Genomic DNA, 12,829 nt, shown 5'->3' on the forward strand with positions numbered 1-12,829 from the left:
GTCCAAGAGCAAACAACGGTCAACCTGGAGGCAGCTGATGACGAATTCACTAATCTTTTCCCCCTTGTGTAGTTTTCTGTTTTCTTTCATTTTGCTCAAAATGTAACCGGGCTAATTACCCCATCGTTTGTACTCATTTTTCACATCAATGAAAAACTCAGTTTCCTTCAAGTGTTTGCACGGTCCTAGAGCTGAGTAACTTCAACTGGACAAAATATCTCAGCAAGACAAATTTCATTAATTAACTCATATAACCGGAATAAATCATCTCGGTAGTACACCCAGAGTTAAGCAACACATCAAGTCTTTCAACCGGAATAAACATCTCGGTTGAGAATACCTAAGTTGAGCAAAATATCAACTTTTCAACCAGAATAATCGTCTCGGTTGAGGCGAACTAATTTGAACAAAACATCAACTTTTCAACCAGAATAAACATCTCGGTTGAGAGTGACTAATTTGATCAAAACATCAACTCTTTCAACTGGAATAAACATCTCGGTTGAGAATACCTAAGTTGAACAAAACATCAACTCTTTCAACCGGAGTAAACATCTCGGTTGAGAGTACCTAAGTTGAACAAAACATCAACTCCTTCAACCGGAGTAAACATCTCGGTCGAGAATACCTTAGTTGAACAAAACATCAACTCTTTCAACCGGAGTAAATATCTCGGTTGAGACTACCTAAGTTGAACAAAACATCAACTCTTTCAACCGGAGTAAACATCTCGGTTGAGGGTACAACTTGAGGTTAGCTGCATTCCATGGCCGGGGTATTCCTCTACCATCCAAGTCTTCCAAGTGATATGCCCCCTTGCCCGCCAGACCGGTTATCTTGTAGGGTCCTTCCCAATTTGCCCCTAGTTTGCCTTCGCCTAGCACCAGGGTATTGCCCATGACCTTCCGCAAGACCCAATCACCCACTTTGAACGGTCTGGGGTGCACGGATTTGTTGTATTTTCTTGAAAGCTCTTGTTGGTAGGCGGCCACATGGATAAGAGCCTTTTCCCAGCGTTCTTCCACTAGGTCCAATTCTAAGGCCATGGCTTCGGCGTTCAGCTCGGGCTCAAAACTTTCACTTCTGAGGGTGGGCATACCAACTTCCAAAGGGATAACCGCCTCCATGCCATATGCCAAAGCAAAAGGAGTTTCCCCGGTAGATCACCGCGAGGTTGTTCAGTATGCCCAAAGGACACTGGGGAGTTCCTCAGCCCACTTTCTTTTGGCTTTCTCAAGCCTCTTCTTCAGTCCATCAAGAATGGTCTTGTTCGAAGCCTCGGCTTGACCGTTGGACTGCAGGTAAGCCGGAGTGGAGTTGTAGAATTCGATCTTCAAATCTTCACAGAACCCCTTAAACAGGCGGCCGTCAAATTGGGTGCCGTTATCAGAGATCAGAATTTTGGGGACGCCAAACCGCGTGACCACATTCTGCCAGACAAATCGCTTCACGTCTTTCTCCTTGATTGTTGCCAAAGGCTCCGCTTCAACCCATTTGGTGAAGTAGTCTGTGGCCACGATGAAGAACTTCCGGTTGCCTGGTGCGGTTGGTAGCGGCCCCACTATATCTAGCCCCCACATCGCGAAGGGCCAAGGGCTGGTGAAGGGAAGAAGTTTCCTAGCCGACTGGTGGATCTGGTGGGCAAACTTTTGGCATTTCTCACACTTGCGAACATATTTCTGGGCGTCGGCTTGCATGCACGGCCACCAATAGCCTTGCGAAATAGCGCGGTAGGCCAAGGACCTGCCCCCTATATGACTGCCACAGATGCCTTTGTGAATTTCGTAAAGGAAGGCTTCCATGCTACTCGGGTGCACACACTTCAGGTAGGGACCGGTGAAAGACTTCTTGTATAAAGCGCTTGATGGAGAGAGCCAAAACCGCTCGGACTTCACCCGCACTTTATGCGCTTCCTTCTTGTCGGCTGGAAGGGTCCGTTCTCTGAGAAAGAGGATTATGGGGTCCATCCAAGAAGGACCTAGCTCGGCGCAGAGTACTTCTGTCTGCCCGGTTTCTTCAATGCTGGGCCTCGGAAGGAATTCAATCAAAAGAGGGTTGGGAGATGTGCTGTCGACCATAGAAGTAAGGCCGGCCAACTCATCTGCTCGGCCGTTTTCTTCTCGGCCAATCTGTTGGACCCTGATCGCCTGAAATCGCTTGATGTGGTCTCTGACCAGAGCTTGGTAGTTCATCATTCTGTCATCCTTTGCCTCGTAAACCCCAAAAACTTGGTTAACCACAAGCTGGGAATCACTGTAAACCATTAGTTCAGATGCTTGCATTTGAAGCGCGCTCTTGAGACCGACCAATAGTGCCTCGTACTCGGCCTCATTGTTGGATGCTGGGAAGCCAAGAGTGATAGAATGTTCTATAGTCAGTCCGTCTGGCGAAATCAGAACTATACCTAACCCGGCACCGTGACGGTTCGAGGCGCCATCAACAAAAAGTTTCCACATTTCTCCGACAAAGAGTTTCCAACACTCTGAGGGGTCCTAAGAAGCTTGAAGGTTGATGGGATCACGGTTGCTCGGCTGTTCGGCTTCCGGTCCCGTACTGAGCGGTTCCACTTCAGCCCCCCTTGGTGATTCGGTGCCGGACTCAGCAAGTTGATCCATAATGCCTAAGTTCGTAGGCGAATCGCTAGGTTGCGGTATTATGCCGGCCGCAGGCTCTGTGCTGAGCGGTTCCATTTCTTTCCTCCTCGGTGATGTGGTGTCGGACAAAGCGGGTTGGTCAGTGATAGCTAACTCTGTCATTGCATCATCGGGCTATAGTATCGTATTAACTGAAGGGGCTTCAGCGGGGCGCGCAAGTTCTGCATCGCCAATGCTGCCAAGCTGTGGTATTTCGGTCGAGCTTGCATTCACCTCTTCATCTGCCATGGCAATATCGACCGGGCATACTGGATGAGTTCCAGGTGAGAATTCAGCAACGAAGTCGGCCAAAGTCTAGGCTTTTATGGCTGTGCGCGGTTGGAACTTCACATCAAACTGTCCCAATTCGACCGCCCACTTAAGAATCCGACCGGAGAAGTCTGCCTGTTCGAACAAAGCTTTGAGAGGGAACTCGGTCAAGACGATGATGGTATGGGCATGGAAATAGTGTGCCAACTTCCTTGAAGCCATCATCAACGCTAACTCAAGTTTTTCCAGTGGCAAGTACCTCGACTCTGCCGGTAGCAAGGTTTTGCTGACGTAGAAGATGGGTAGATGTTTGATTCCTTCCGACCGGACAAGCACTGCACTGACTGCATGCTGCAATACGGCCAGATAAAGGTAAAGTTCTTCTCCGGGCTTCGGTGTGACCAACAACGGTGCTGAAGACAAATACTCCTTGAGCTCGGCCAAAGCCTGGTCACACTCTTCATCCCATGAGAACTTTGATTTCAAGGCTTGAAAAAAAAGGGTGGCAGCGATCTGATGACCGGCTTATAAATCGGTTAAGCGCGGCGGCCATTCCGGCCAGATGCTGCACATCCTTAGCTGAGCTAGGCTGTTTTAGCTCTTGCACGGCTCGGATTTGTGTAGGGTCTGCTTCGATACCTCGGTTCGTGACTAGGAAACCCAAAAATTTTTCGGATCCCACGCCGAAGGCACACTTAGATGCATTCAGGTGTAGCTTGTGCTTTTTGAGAATGGCGAACATTTCGGCCAAATCAGACAAATGGTCTGCTTGATGCCGCCTCTTAACCACCATATCATCAATATAAGCCTCCATTGTCCGGCCTAGCAGAGGAGCGAACATCTTGGTCACCATCCTTTGAAAAGTTGCCCCGGCTTTCTTCAAACCAAAAGGCATGACTCGGTAGCAGAAGAGTCCCCTTGGTGTAGTAAACGAGGTGATCTCTCGGTCGGGCCCATGCATGGCAATTTGATGGTAGCCGCAGTAGGCGTCTAAGAAACTGAGCCTATTATGTCCAGCCGTTAAGTCCATAAGCTGGTCTATTCTAGGCAGAGGGAAGCTGTCTTTCGGACAAGCTCGGTTGACAGTCTTGTAGTCAACGCAAACTCGCCACTTCCCATTCTTCTTGGGCACCACGACCGTGTTTGAAATCCACCGAGGGTGATGCACTTCCTGAATTGCTCGCGCCTTGAGCAAGTTCTTCACTTCCTTCGCAACTACCTCGGCGTGATGCAACGTCGATCTCCTTGTTCGCTGAATGACCGGCTTGGCTCCGAGGAAGACATTGAGATGATGGCATATAAAACTCGGATTGAGACCGGGCATGTCGTAAGGTGACCACGCAAAGGCTTCGATGTTGGCCATCAAAAACTCAACCATATCGGTCCTTTCTTGGGCTGTAAGGCTTGAGCCGAGCATGAAGAACTTGTCCGGATGCTCTGTATCAATGCGCACTTCCACCAACTCCTCGATAGCTTTGTCCTCGGCCTTTGTGCCCACGTCGTCAAGGACTCCTCGGTCTTCCAGTCCCTCAATCATTTGAACAAAGCCTTTGGCAACTCGGCTCCCGTTGATCGCCACGAAGCATTGCTTCGACATGACTTGATCGCCCCAAAACTCCTCGATTGCCCCCATAACCAAGGGGAATCTCACCACCTGGTGGTAGGTTGACGCTACGGCTTGCATAGCGTGAAGCCATCCCCTTCCAAGGATCAAATTATAAGTAGATGGCACCTACAACACCCAGAACTCCACCTGTTTGACCACGGATCCCGCTTTGACCGGCAGGATAATCTTTCCCAAAGGCCACTCTGGTTGTAAGTTGAAACCAACGAGTGGCGAAGTCGCCGGGGCCAAATCTGTATCCCGGAGCTTGAGCTGTTTGAAAGCGTCATAGTACATGATCTCGACCGAGCTTCCCTGATCGATCAAGATTCGTTTGACATCAAATTCTTTGACGCAGAGTTTTACTACTAGGGCATCGTTGTGCGGCGTTTGAATGCGCTTTAGGTCTCTTGAGGAGAAATTGATCACGTCATTCTCTTCGGTCTTCCCCCTTTTGATCGCAGGCTGAACCGACAAAACTTCCCTCATGTGTTCTTCCTTCTTGATCATTCCTCGGAGCTCGCATACACGCGCTGGTTCCACTATGCCGTGGATGACATTAATAACCCCTTGGGGAGGCGCATCTCGGTCATCCGGAGCTTGATTGGCCTTCACCCCGTCATCAATGTAAAGGTCCAAGTGTCCGGCTGCGACTAGCTTTTCCAAGTGTTGCCTCAAAGGCAAACAATCCTCTGTCCGATGGCCTCGCTCCTGGTGAAACGTGTAACGGTATCGCGGATTGAAGCCCTTCTGTCTGTCACCTAACTTAGCAGGAAATCGGACATACTCCTCGTCACCAATTTCACTAAGTATGCGATAGATTGAAATCTTAAAGACCGTGGTGATGTCTATCCTTGCTTTCAACCTTCTGTTTGCATCAGCTACGTCATCCCGATCATTCCGACGTTCTCTACCTTGGTTTTTACGATTAGTGCCACGGTCCGATTCCTCAGCGCGGTCGCTGGATCGGTCGGACTCCTGCCGACCGCGTGCACTTTGCCAGCTGACCGCTTGTTTGTTGCTACCGGAGTTGCCTTCACGGTAGATACTGACGCATCATCCTTCACTCGGATGTGCTCATTGATGCGCTGCATTAGCTGGTCCATGGATGTCGGCTGGTGCATGGTAAGCGAGTCCCGCAGTCTATGTCCGACCGGGAGACCACGCTTGTATTGTGTGATTGCAAGGTTGACCGGGCAATCCAAGATCTCGTTGAAGGTCTCCCAATATCTGGAGTTGTATGCCTTCAATGTGTCGCTCGGTTCCATCTTGACACTTAGGAGGTGATCAACTTCCTTTGGTGTTTTGGTGTTGGTTTTGAAGCGCGTCACAAAGGCTTCGGCCAACTGCTGCCACCTTTCAATGCTTCCCTCCGGCAACCTCTCGAACCATTTCAAACCCAGCTCGCCCAAACTCGACGGGAAGATCAAGCACATAAGAGCGTCATTTTGCCTATGTCCAGCCATGACCTGTCGAAAATGACTTATATACATATACGGGTCGGTTTTTCCATCATAGAGCGTGAACTTTGGCTGGTAGAAGCCCACCGGAAGCGGTGCGGTCTCTATATCCACGGAGAATGGAGTGGCACTCAGCCTTGCCAAGTCTGTATCTACAAGGAGAGGCGCGGCTGGGCGGGGTAGAGGCATTCCGACCTTCTCACTGGCGTGAACCCCATAGGATAGCCGCTGGAATGCCAGCACCCTTTGAGCCTCCCGCCGGCGAGCCCGTTCCTTCAAAACTACCCACAAATCCTCGGAACGAGCAGAATAAGAATACCTCGACGTCGTCGCCGGACGTGAGGGTCGATAGGTGCTGTCTTGCGCGCTAGACTTCTCTTCGTGCACGTCGGAATCTGAAACCTTGTAACTTATGGTGATAGAAATGGAAGGAGTGTGCCGCTGACTCTAACTGCCTGAACGGCGGGGTTGGGTGCGCTCACTATGGTCTCCCCCTCCAGCTACACCCTTCCCTTTGACATGCCGCTTTAGCTCCTCCATCTCCGCCGCTATTCGCCGGATGACGGCGTCCTGGTTCTGTAACTTGTGCTCCAGACGTTTGGCGTGCGATTCTCTCCGCCGCCGATGACCGTCTGGACTCCGTGAATGACCATAGCTTCTTCCGCGCTTATCCCGCACGTCTCTTGAGTGTCCTCCTGGAGAAATCTCCAGGTCCGCCATTGGAGGAATGATAGTGGGATGTCCTTCTCTCCATCTACCTGACTCTGGGGTAACTCTGTCAACGGCGGACAGCGAAATCTCTTCGTTGTTTGCCATGGACGGTGATCAGACGAGCCTAGAAGACAACGTTTTGTCTGCAAGTTTCCCACAGACGGCGCCAATTGTGCGGGGCGCAAATATTCAAGCAAGCCCGTACTCCTTTCTTCCAAGCTCCGTTTCTGTTCGATCACCTGCGTGCACAACAACAGTGAGCTACCTGGCGGTGTGTGGCCGGAAAACCCCTCCAACGATCAAGTTAGCATACACCTGAGGATAGAGAGAGTGAGGAGAGAGTTGAGTGTAAGTATTTCTCTTACCAAATGTTCATCTGTCGCAGCATGGGGGCCGTAGACTCGCTTATATACCTTCTGCGCCCCAAATCTACTCCCATTCGTCTCTCGACACGTGGTGCTGCTATCCCATCTATCAGCACAAATCTTGCTGAACACCACCTAACCAAACTGCCAGCCCACTCTAATGGGAGCTCGGCAGCCGGGCTGAATCTTCTTGGCTATCAACGGCCGTGCTGTGCAGCTGGCCAGAGCGCTCCGCTCGCCGTACTCAATGAGGACCGAGCTCGTCTGCATCTCGGTATAGCCCAGCTTGGGACAATTCCCACTGGTTTTGCCGCCGGCCTTCCTGCCCGGCTAACTCATGAACCATGGAACAACAACGCCGTTCTTGGCGCCGGACATCTCACTTGCCCGGCCTCTATACCATGCAACCAAGTAGCTCGGTCTAACCACGCCTTGCCTTAACCAAGCAAATCCTTTCAAGGCACGAGCCGCGCTACCTCGACCCAATCTTGTTCGGCCCAAATCTGTCCGGCCATTACCACGGCCCAATCCAGATCATAAATTTCCCTCTCAATAAGGTATACCAAATAAGCCTAATGCACTTTGCGTCCTGCTTATATTTTTTTATTTTTTTTTCTCCACTTAAATATTTTGAAATTTTCTTTTTTGCCTTTTGGAATACTAACCTTTTAACTCCAATACTACTATCATTCATAACCTTGTGAAACTCTAATTCTATCTAGCATTTTGTTATTGTTACTTTCAACTCCGCATTCTTGCCTTATCCACTATCCCCAACCTCTTTTCATTCTCTTAACTACCTCTGTCCATCTACACCACCATGATGCCTAGCATTTCTTCTAATAACCATTGTGACCACATTCAGGAATGGGGTTAATGCTGTACTTTTGACACAGTAGTAACTGTTGTGCCTCAGTTGGAGATTTATTATAGGCTTATTTTTATGATCCGAACTGTTCATTTTGTAGGGTTCGTTGAGTACTTCATTCCTACCAAAAATCATATTAATCAGATTAATAACTATATGATCAAATGTCATATTTTTTATGCTATTTCTGAAAAGAAAAACTTATTGTTTATTTTTTTTATGATAAATGTAATTCGATTATATAGTTATTGATATCCGATTAATATGATTTTTAGTAGGCATGAAATACTCAACGAACCCTACAACATGACGGTTCGGATCATAAACATAAGCCCATAATAAACCTCCAATTGAGGCACAACAGTTATTGTTGTGCCAAAGCATAGCAGTAACCCCACTATTATTATTATTATTATTATTATTTCTCTTTGTGTTTTCCTTCGTGATTTTCTCTTTGTTGCTCTATTTTTATTTTTATTTTATTTTTGGTCAAAGACTGCAAGTTATAGAATGGACAGAAAAGTTAGATAATAAGGTAACAGGAATGAATGGAGGCAGCGGTGATAATTTTTTTTAAAGATTGGTAGTAGTGGTCCTTAGAAGTGAATAATGTTGAGTGGTGTAGGGTTAAATTAGATTTGAAAGATTAGAAATATAAACTAGGTTGAAAGTTTACATCAACATAGAATGGAAATAAATAAATAAATAAATAAATAAATATATATATATTATTAAATGGCAAGGGGTTCAATAAAATAAAGCGGGGCTTGGGTTTGGCTTTATATTTCACAAACATCTATGGATATCTTTGTAATTATTATAAGATTGTTACATTTACCAAATTTCAGCTCACCTAAATTGCTTAAATTTGTGCATACTGGTTGTCAGTCATTCGGACGAATGTCGATGATTCGGACGAATGTCGATTGACATACTGGTAGACAAGGGTGACAATTAAGATTGATAAGGGTGATGCCGGTCATCTGAGATGTCACCTAGCCAGACGTTAGTGAGGCATTTTGCCAATCAAAAGTATGCAAAAATATATTTTTTATTTTGCCAAATCACTTTAGTTAACTTGTACTCTGACAATACTCTATAGTTAGCCATGTAGGCATTACAGAGAGAAAGCATTTCCCTAGTCTCTCTTGGTTCTCCAATTGTAGCTAGTCCCCTTGCAGATGAGGTATAATGCCTAATGTATTGCCTAACTTGTTGGAGCATTGAAATTGTGATTTGATTGGATAAAATGCCAAACAAGCACAATATTAGAGAGCTTGTTAGAGTTGCATGTTTGGATTTTAGATTTACGTAGGAAAAAGAAAAGAGATAGGAAAATAAAGTAATTTCTGTGGGTGTTGATTTCCGACCACACAACTAAACGAGAAACTCAGTTGGAGAGAATCTCCAACCATTGTTGTTATAATGCCATCGTTGTTGCTATAATGCCATTGCTATTGCTATAATTTGGCAATAAATAGTGCTATTTTGCTAAATTATAGCAATGGTGCTCCAATTGTCATTTGCTATTTTGGCAAATCTCAACCAACTTTCCCTCCAAGTTTGTAGGTGTTGTTTGGATATAGGTTTTTTTCTAATTTTATTTTTGTTTATTTTTGTCTCTTATGATCTTTTTTTAATTGTTTGTAAAAAAAATTATATATTTATATTATTCCTGACTAAACAAATATAAAAAATGAAAAAAAATTGAAAAATTGGAAAAAAAAATATAGTTCACCCCAGCAAAAAACATATATCACTACAAAAAAAAAAAAAAAGAAATAATAATTTTGGTTACAAAATTAAAAAAATACATTAAATAGTAATTTGGGTTGACATTGCAAAATTAAAAAATACATTAAAAAACAATAAATGACATTACAAAGTTAAAAAATACATTCTTTCGTAATTATTCATCAGGAGGCAGGGGAAAATAGTAATTTGGGTTGCTGACGTGTGCGGATCACTTGGCGAAAATCTCATTTTTTCGCATTGTACAATACGCTTTCATCTGAGGGTCCAAATGAGAAATGTCCGTAGTCATTATTAAATGTTCTTCCTTTTTAATCTCATGTTCATGTCTTTTAATCTCATATTCTTGTCTTTTGATCTCAAGTTCTTTCATCTCCTGTAGTGCTTGAATCATTTTTTCTTCTCTTTCAGTTTTTTTCTTTTCCTTCTCAGTAAGGTGTTGGTTAAATGTCTCCAATTGTATGCTCATTTTTTGGACTTCAACTTCAATGACTTTATTTCTCCGAAATAATTATTTTGCAGCTTTCCTACCCATAGGCCTTTTACCCCTTACAGAGACATTGCCCTTACCAACAGTTGGATTGTTACCAACATTTAGATTGGTGTCATCTTCAAGAGAAATACAATTATCCATAGGGGAATCGGGGCTGAATCAAGGAAAACGATGTATGTATCCTTGACTTCACCATGTTCATAGGAGCTACATCTTGCCACCTGATGTTGTTTTGCAAGATTAGCTAACAATGTTCAAAAGCAAAATTTTCTTTTCATCTTGATGGTATAAAAGTTTTGCTTGAAGCATCTGTATCAATAAAATATTAAATTAAGTAATTAGTTAATTTTTATATGAGGCGAAATAACAAAAACAAACGTAATAAATGAAAATGAAATCTTACCATATCAACTTGAAACATCCCACTTGGGTGTAGATTTTCGACTTGCGCTAAGCATCCACGAATTTGTTGGAACATTTCATTATTATACCCCATCGTGATTGGATAGACACTTGTGTTATTGATTGATCATTCTGAAGGGAGCAATAATTTTCAAAAATTGTTCCCCAAAAGTGAGCATAAGATTATGAATTGCCAACAATTGGATCTTCAGAAATATGACACCAAGCTTTACAAAGTGACACATCTTCATTAATGATGAATGATTTTCCTCTCTTTATTTTTGATGAACCTTCCATAATGATTGAGTGAAAAAAACTATAAATAAAAATACACTTTGGGAGGTTTGTTGTGAAATGAAATTGAGAAAAAGAGAGGAGAGAAAGAAAAAAGATTGGTGTGAAATGAAATTGAGATTCAAGATTTGTATTTATAAACAAAAAAAAAAAGAGCCATTTTTTTTTATAGCCGTTATAACATAAAAACATGACCGTTTGTAATGGTTGTGGGTTTGTTTGTTTCCTTTTTTTTTAATCAACAAAATAGCACACTTGGATTGATCTTGGGGATTGATCACTGAACAAGATCTCAGTCGTTGATTCCGGTGATTAAATAACAATCCAACGGCTGAGATCAATACTCTAGAATAATCTGCTCAGTCCTCTTGATCACTGTCTCTCTCAACAAACCCCTTTGCTGGTTCTCAACTTCTTTATGACCGATTCACCACAACATTTTGATCACTGTCTCCTTCATTCTCACCATCTTCATCTCTCTCTCTCTCTCTCTCTCCCTGGTTCTCACCTTCTTTATGACCGATTCACCACACATTTGTTTGATTGTTGAGAAACAGAGCAAAGGATAGTGATTGTTTATATATTTGTTCTCATCTTCTCCGATCTTGATCTTCTCCAAACTTCTTCGATTTGATCTAGAAGCTCTCTACTCTTATTTTCTTTGATCTTGATTTTATTTATTTGTTTATTTTGTTTCAAAATACAGTCTCATTAACCAAAAACAAGTTTTCTTTTTGTTTGTTTGTTTGTTTGTTTTTTTTTGTTTTTTGTTTTTCCAAGATTCTCAACTACTAAACAAATAATGTTTGTGCAATGAATTGAGTCTTAGGTGAATTTTGTTGTTGTTTCAGATGTTGTGCAATGAATTTATTTATTTGTTGTTTCAGGATACTCCGAATTGAATTTTTTTTCGTTGTTTAATTATTTGTCTTTGTTTTAGATATTGTGTTGTGCAAAGAGTGTCTGTGCAATGAATTGATTTTCAACTACCAAAAAGTGCCTTTATATCTCCAAACATGCATTGGTTTATGGTTTTCAGATTGCCTCAGATTTACAAGCATGTACATCACTCCTCTTCTCGATGCAGGAAACTTCATTTTGATGAACGTATTAATATATCTAATTCATATTTATCATACACAAACAAATCTGGGCATACACACATTACTCCAATTTGTGATTTTTCATTGAAATTTTTGAGTAATTGGTGAATTTGGTGTTGCTGAAATTTGGTGATTTTTGTATTAGTAAAATTTGTCTGGGAAAGGCACAAATTAGTGAATTTGTTTTTTTTTTTTTTGGACACACCTTGAAGTAATTGGGGAATTCTGTTTTAAACAAAATGGTGAATTTTATTTTATTTTATTTTTAAAAAAAACTTCAAACATTCTGGAAAAGTCCCAAATGAAAGGGAGGGAGGAAAGGAAGAAATCAGTTGGTTTTTGGGTGACTTGGCAGATTTGGCAGTTGCCAAAGTAGCTGCCAAATTTGGCAACAGATTTGGCAACTGTAAAATTTTCAACTGCTATAGCATGACATTGGAGAAGCCATTTTTGCCCAAGCTGCTATACTAGTTGTTCGGTCGGTCATTCGTACAAATGTTGATTGACATACTGGTAGACAAGGGTGACAATTAAGATTGATAAGGGTGATGCCGATCATCTAGCCAGACGTTACTGAGGCATTTTGCCAATGCTAATCAAAAGTATGCAAAAATATATTTTTTATTTTGCCAAATCACTTTAGTTAACTTGTACTCTGACAATACTCTATAGTTAGCTATGTAGGCATTACAGAGAGAAAGCATTTCCGTAGTCTTTCTTGGTTCTCCAATTGTAGCTAGTCCCCTTGCAGATGAGGTATAATGCCTAATGTATTGCCTAACTTGTTGGAGCATTGAAATTGTGATTTGACTGGATAAAATGCCAAACAAGCACAATATTAGAGAGCTTGTTGGAGTTGCTTGTTTGGATTTTAG

Source organism: Camellia sinensis, chromosome 3 (assembly GCF_055761805.1).
Source record: "Camellia sinensis isolate YWXY chromosome 3, ASM5576180v1, whole genome shotgun sequence".
Classification (NCBI taxonomy): Eukaryota; Viridiplantae; Streptophyta; class Magnoliopsida; order Ericales; family Theaceae; genus Camellia; species Camellia sinensis.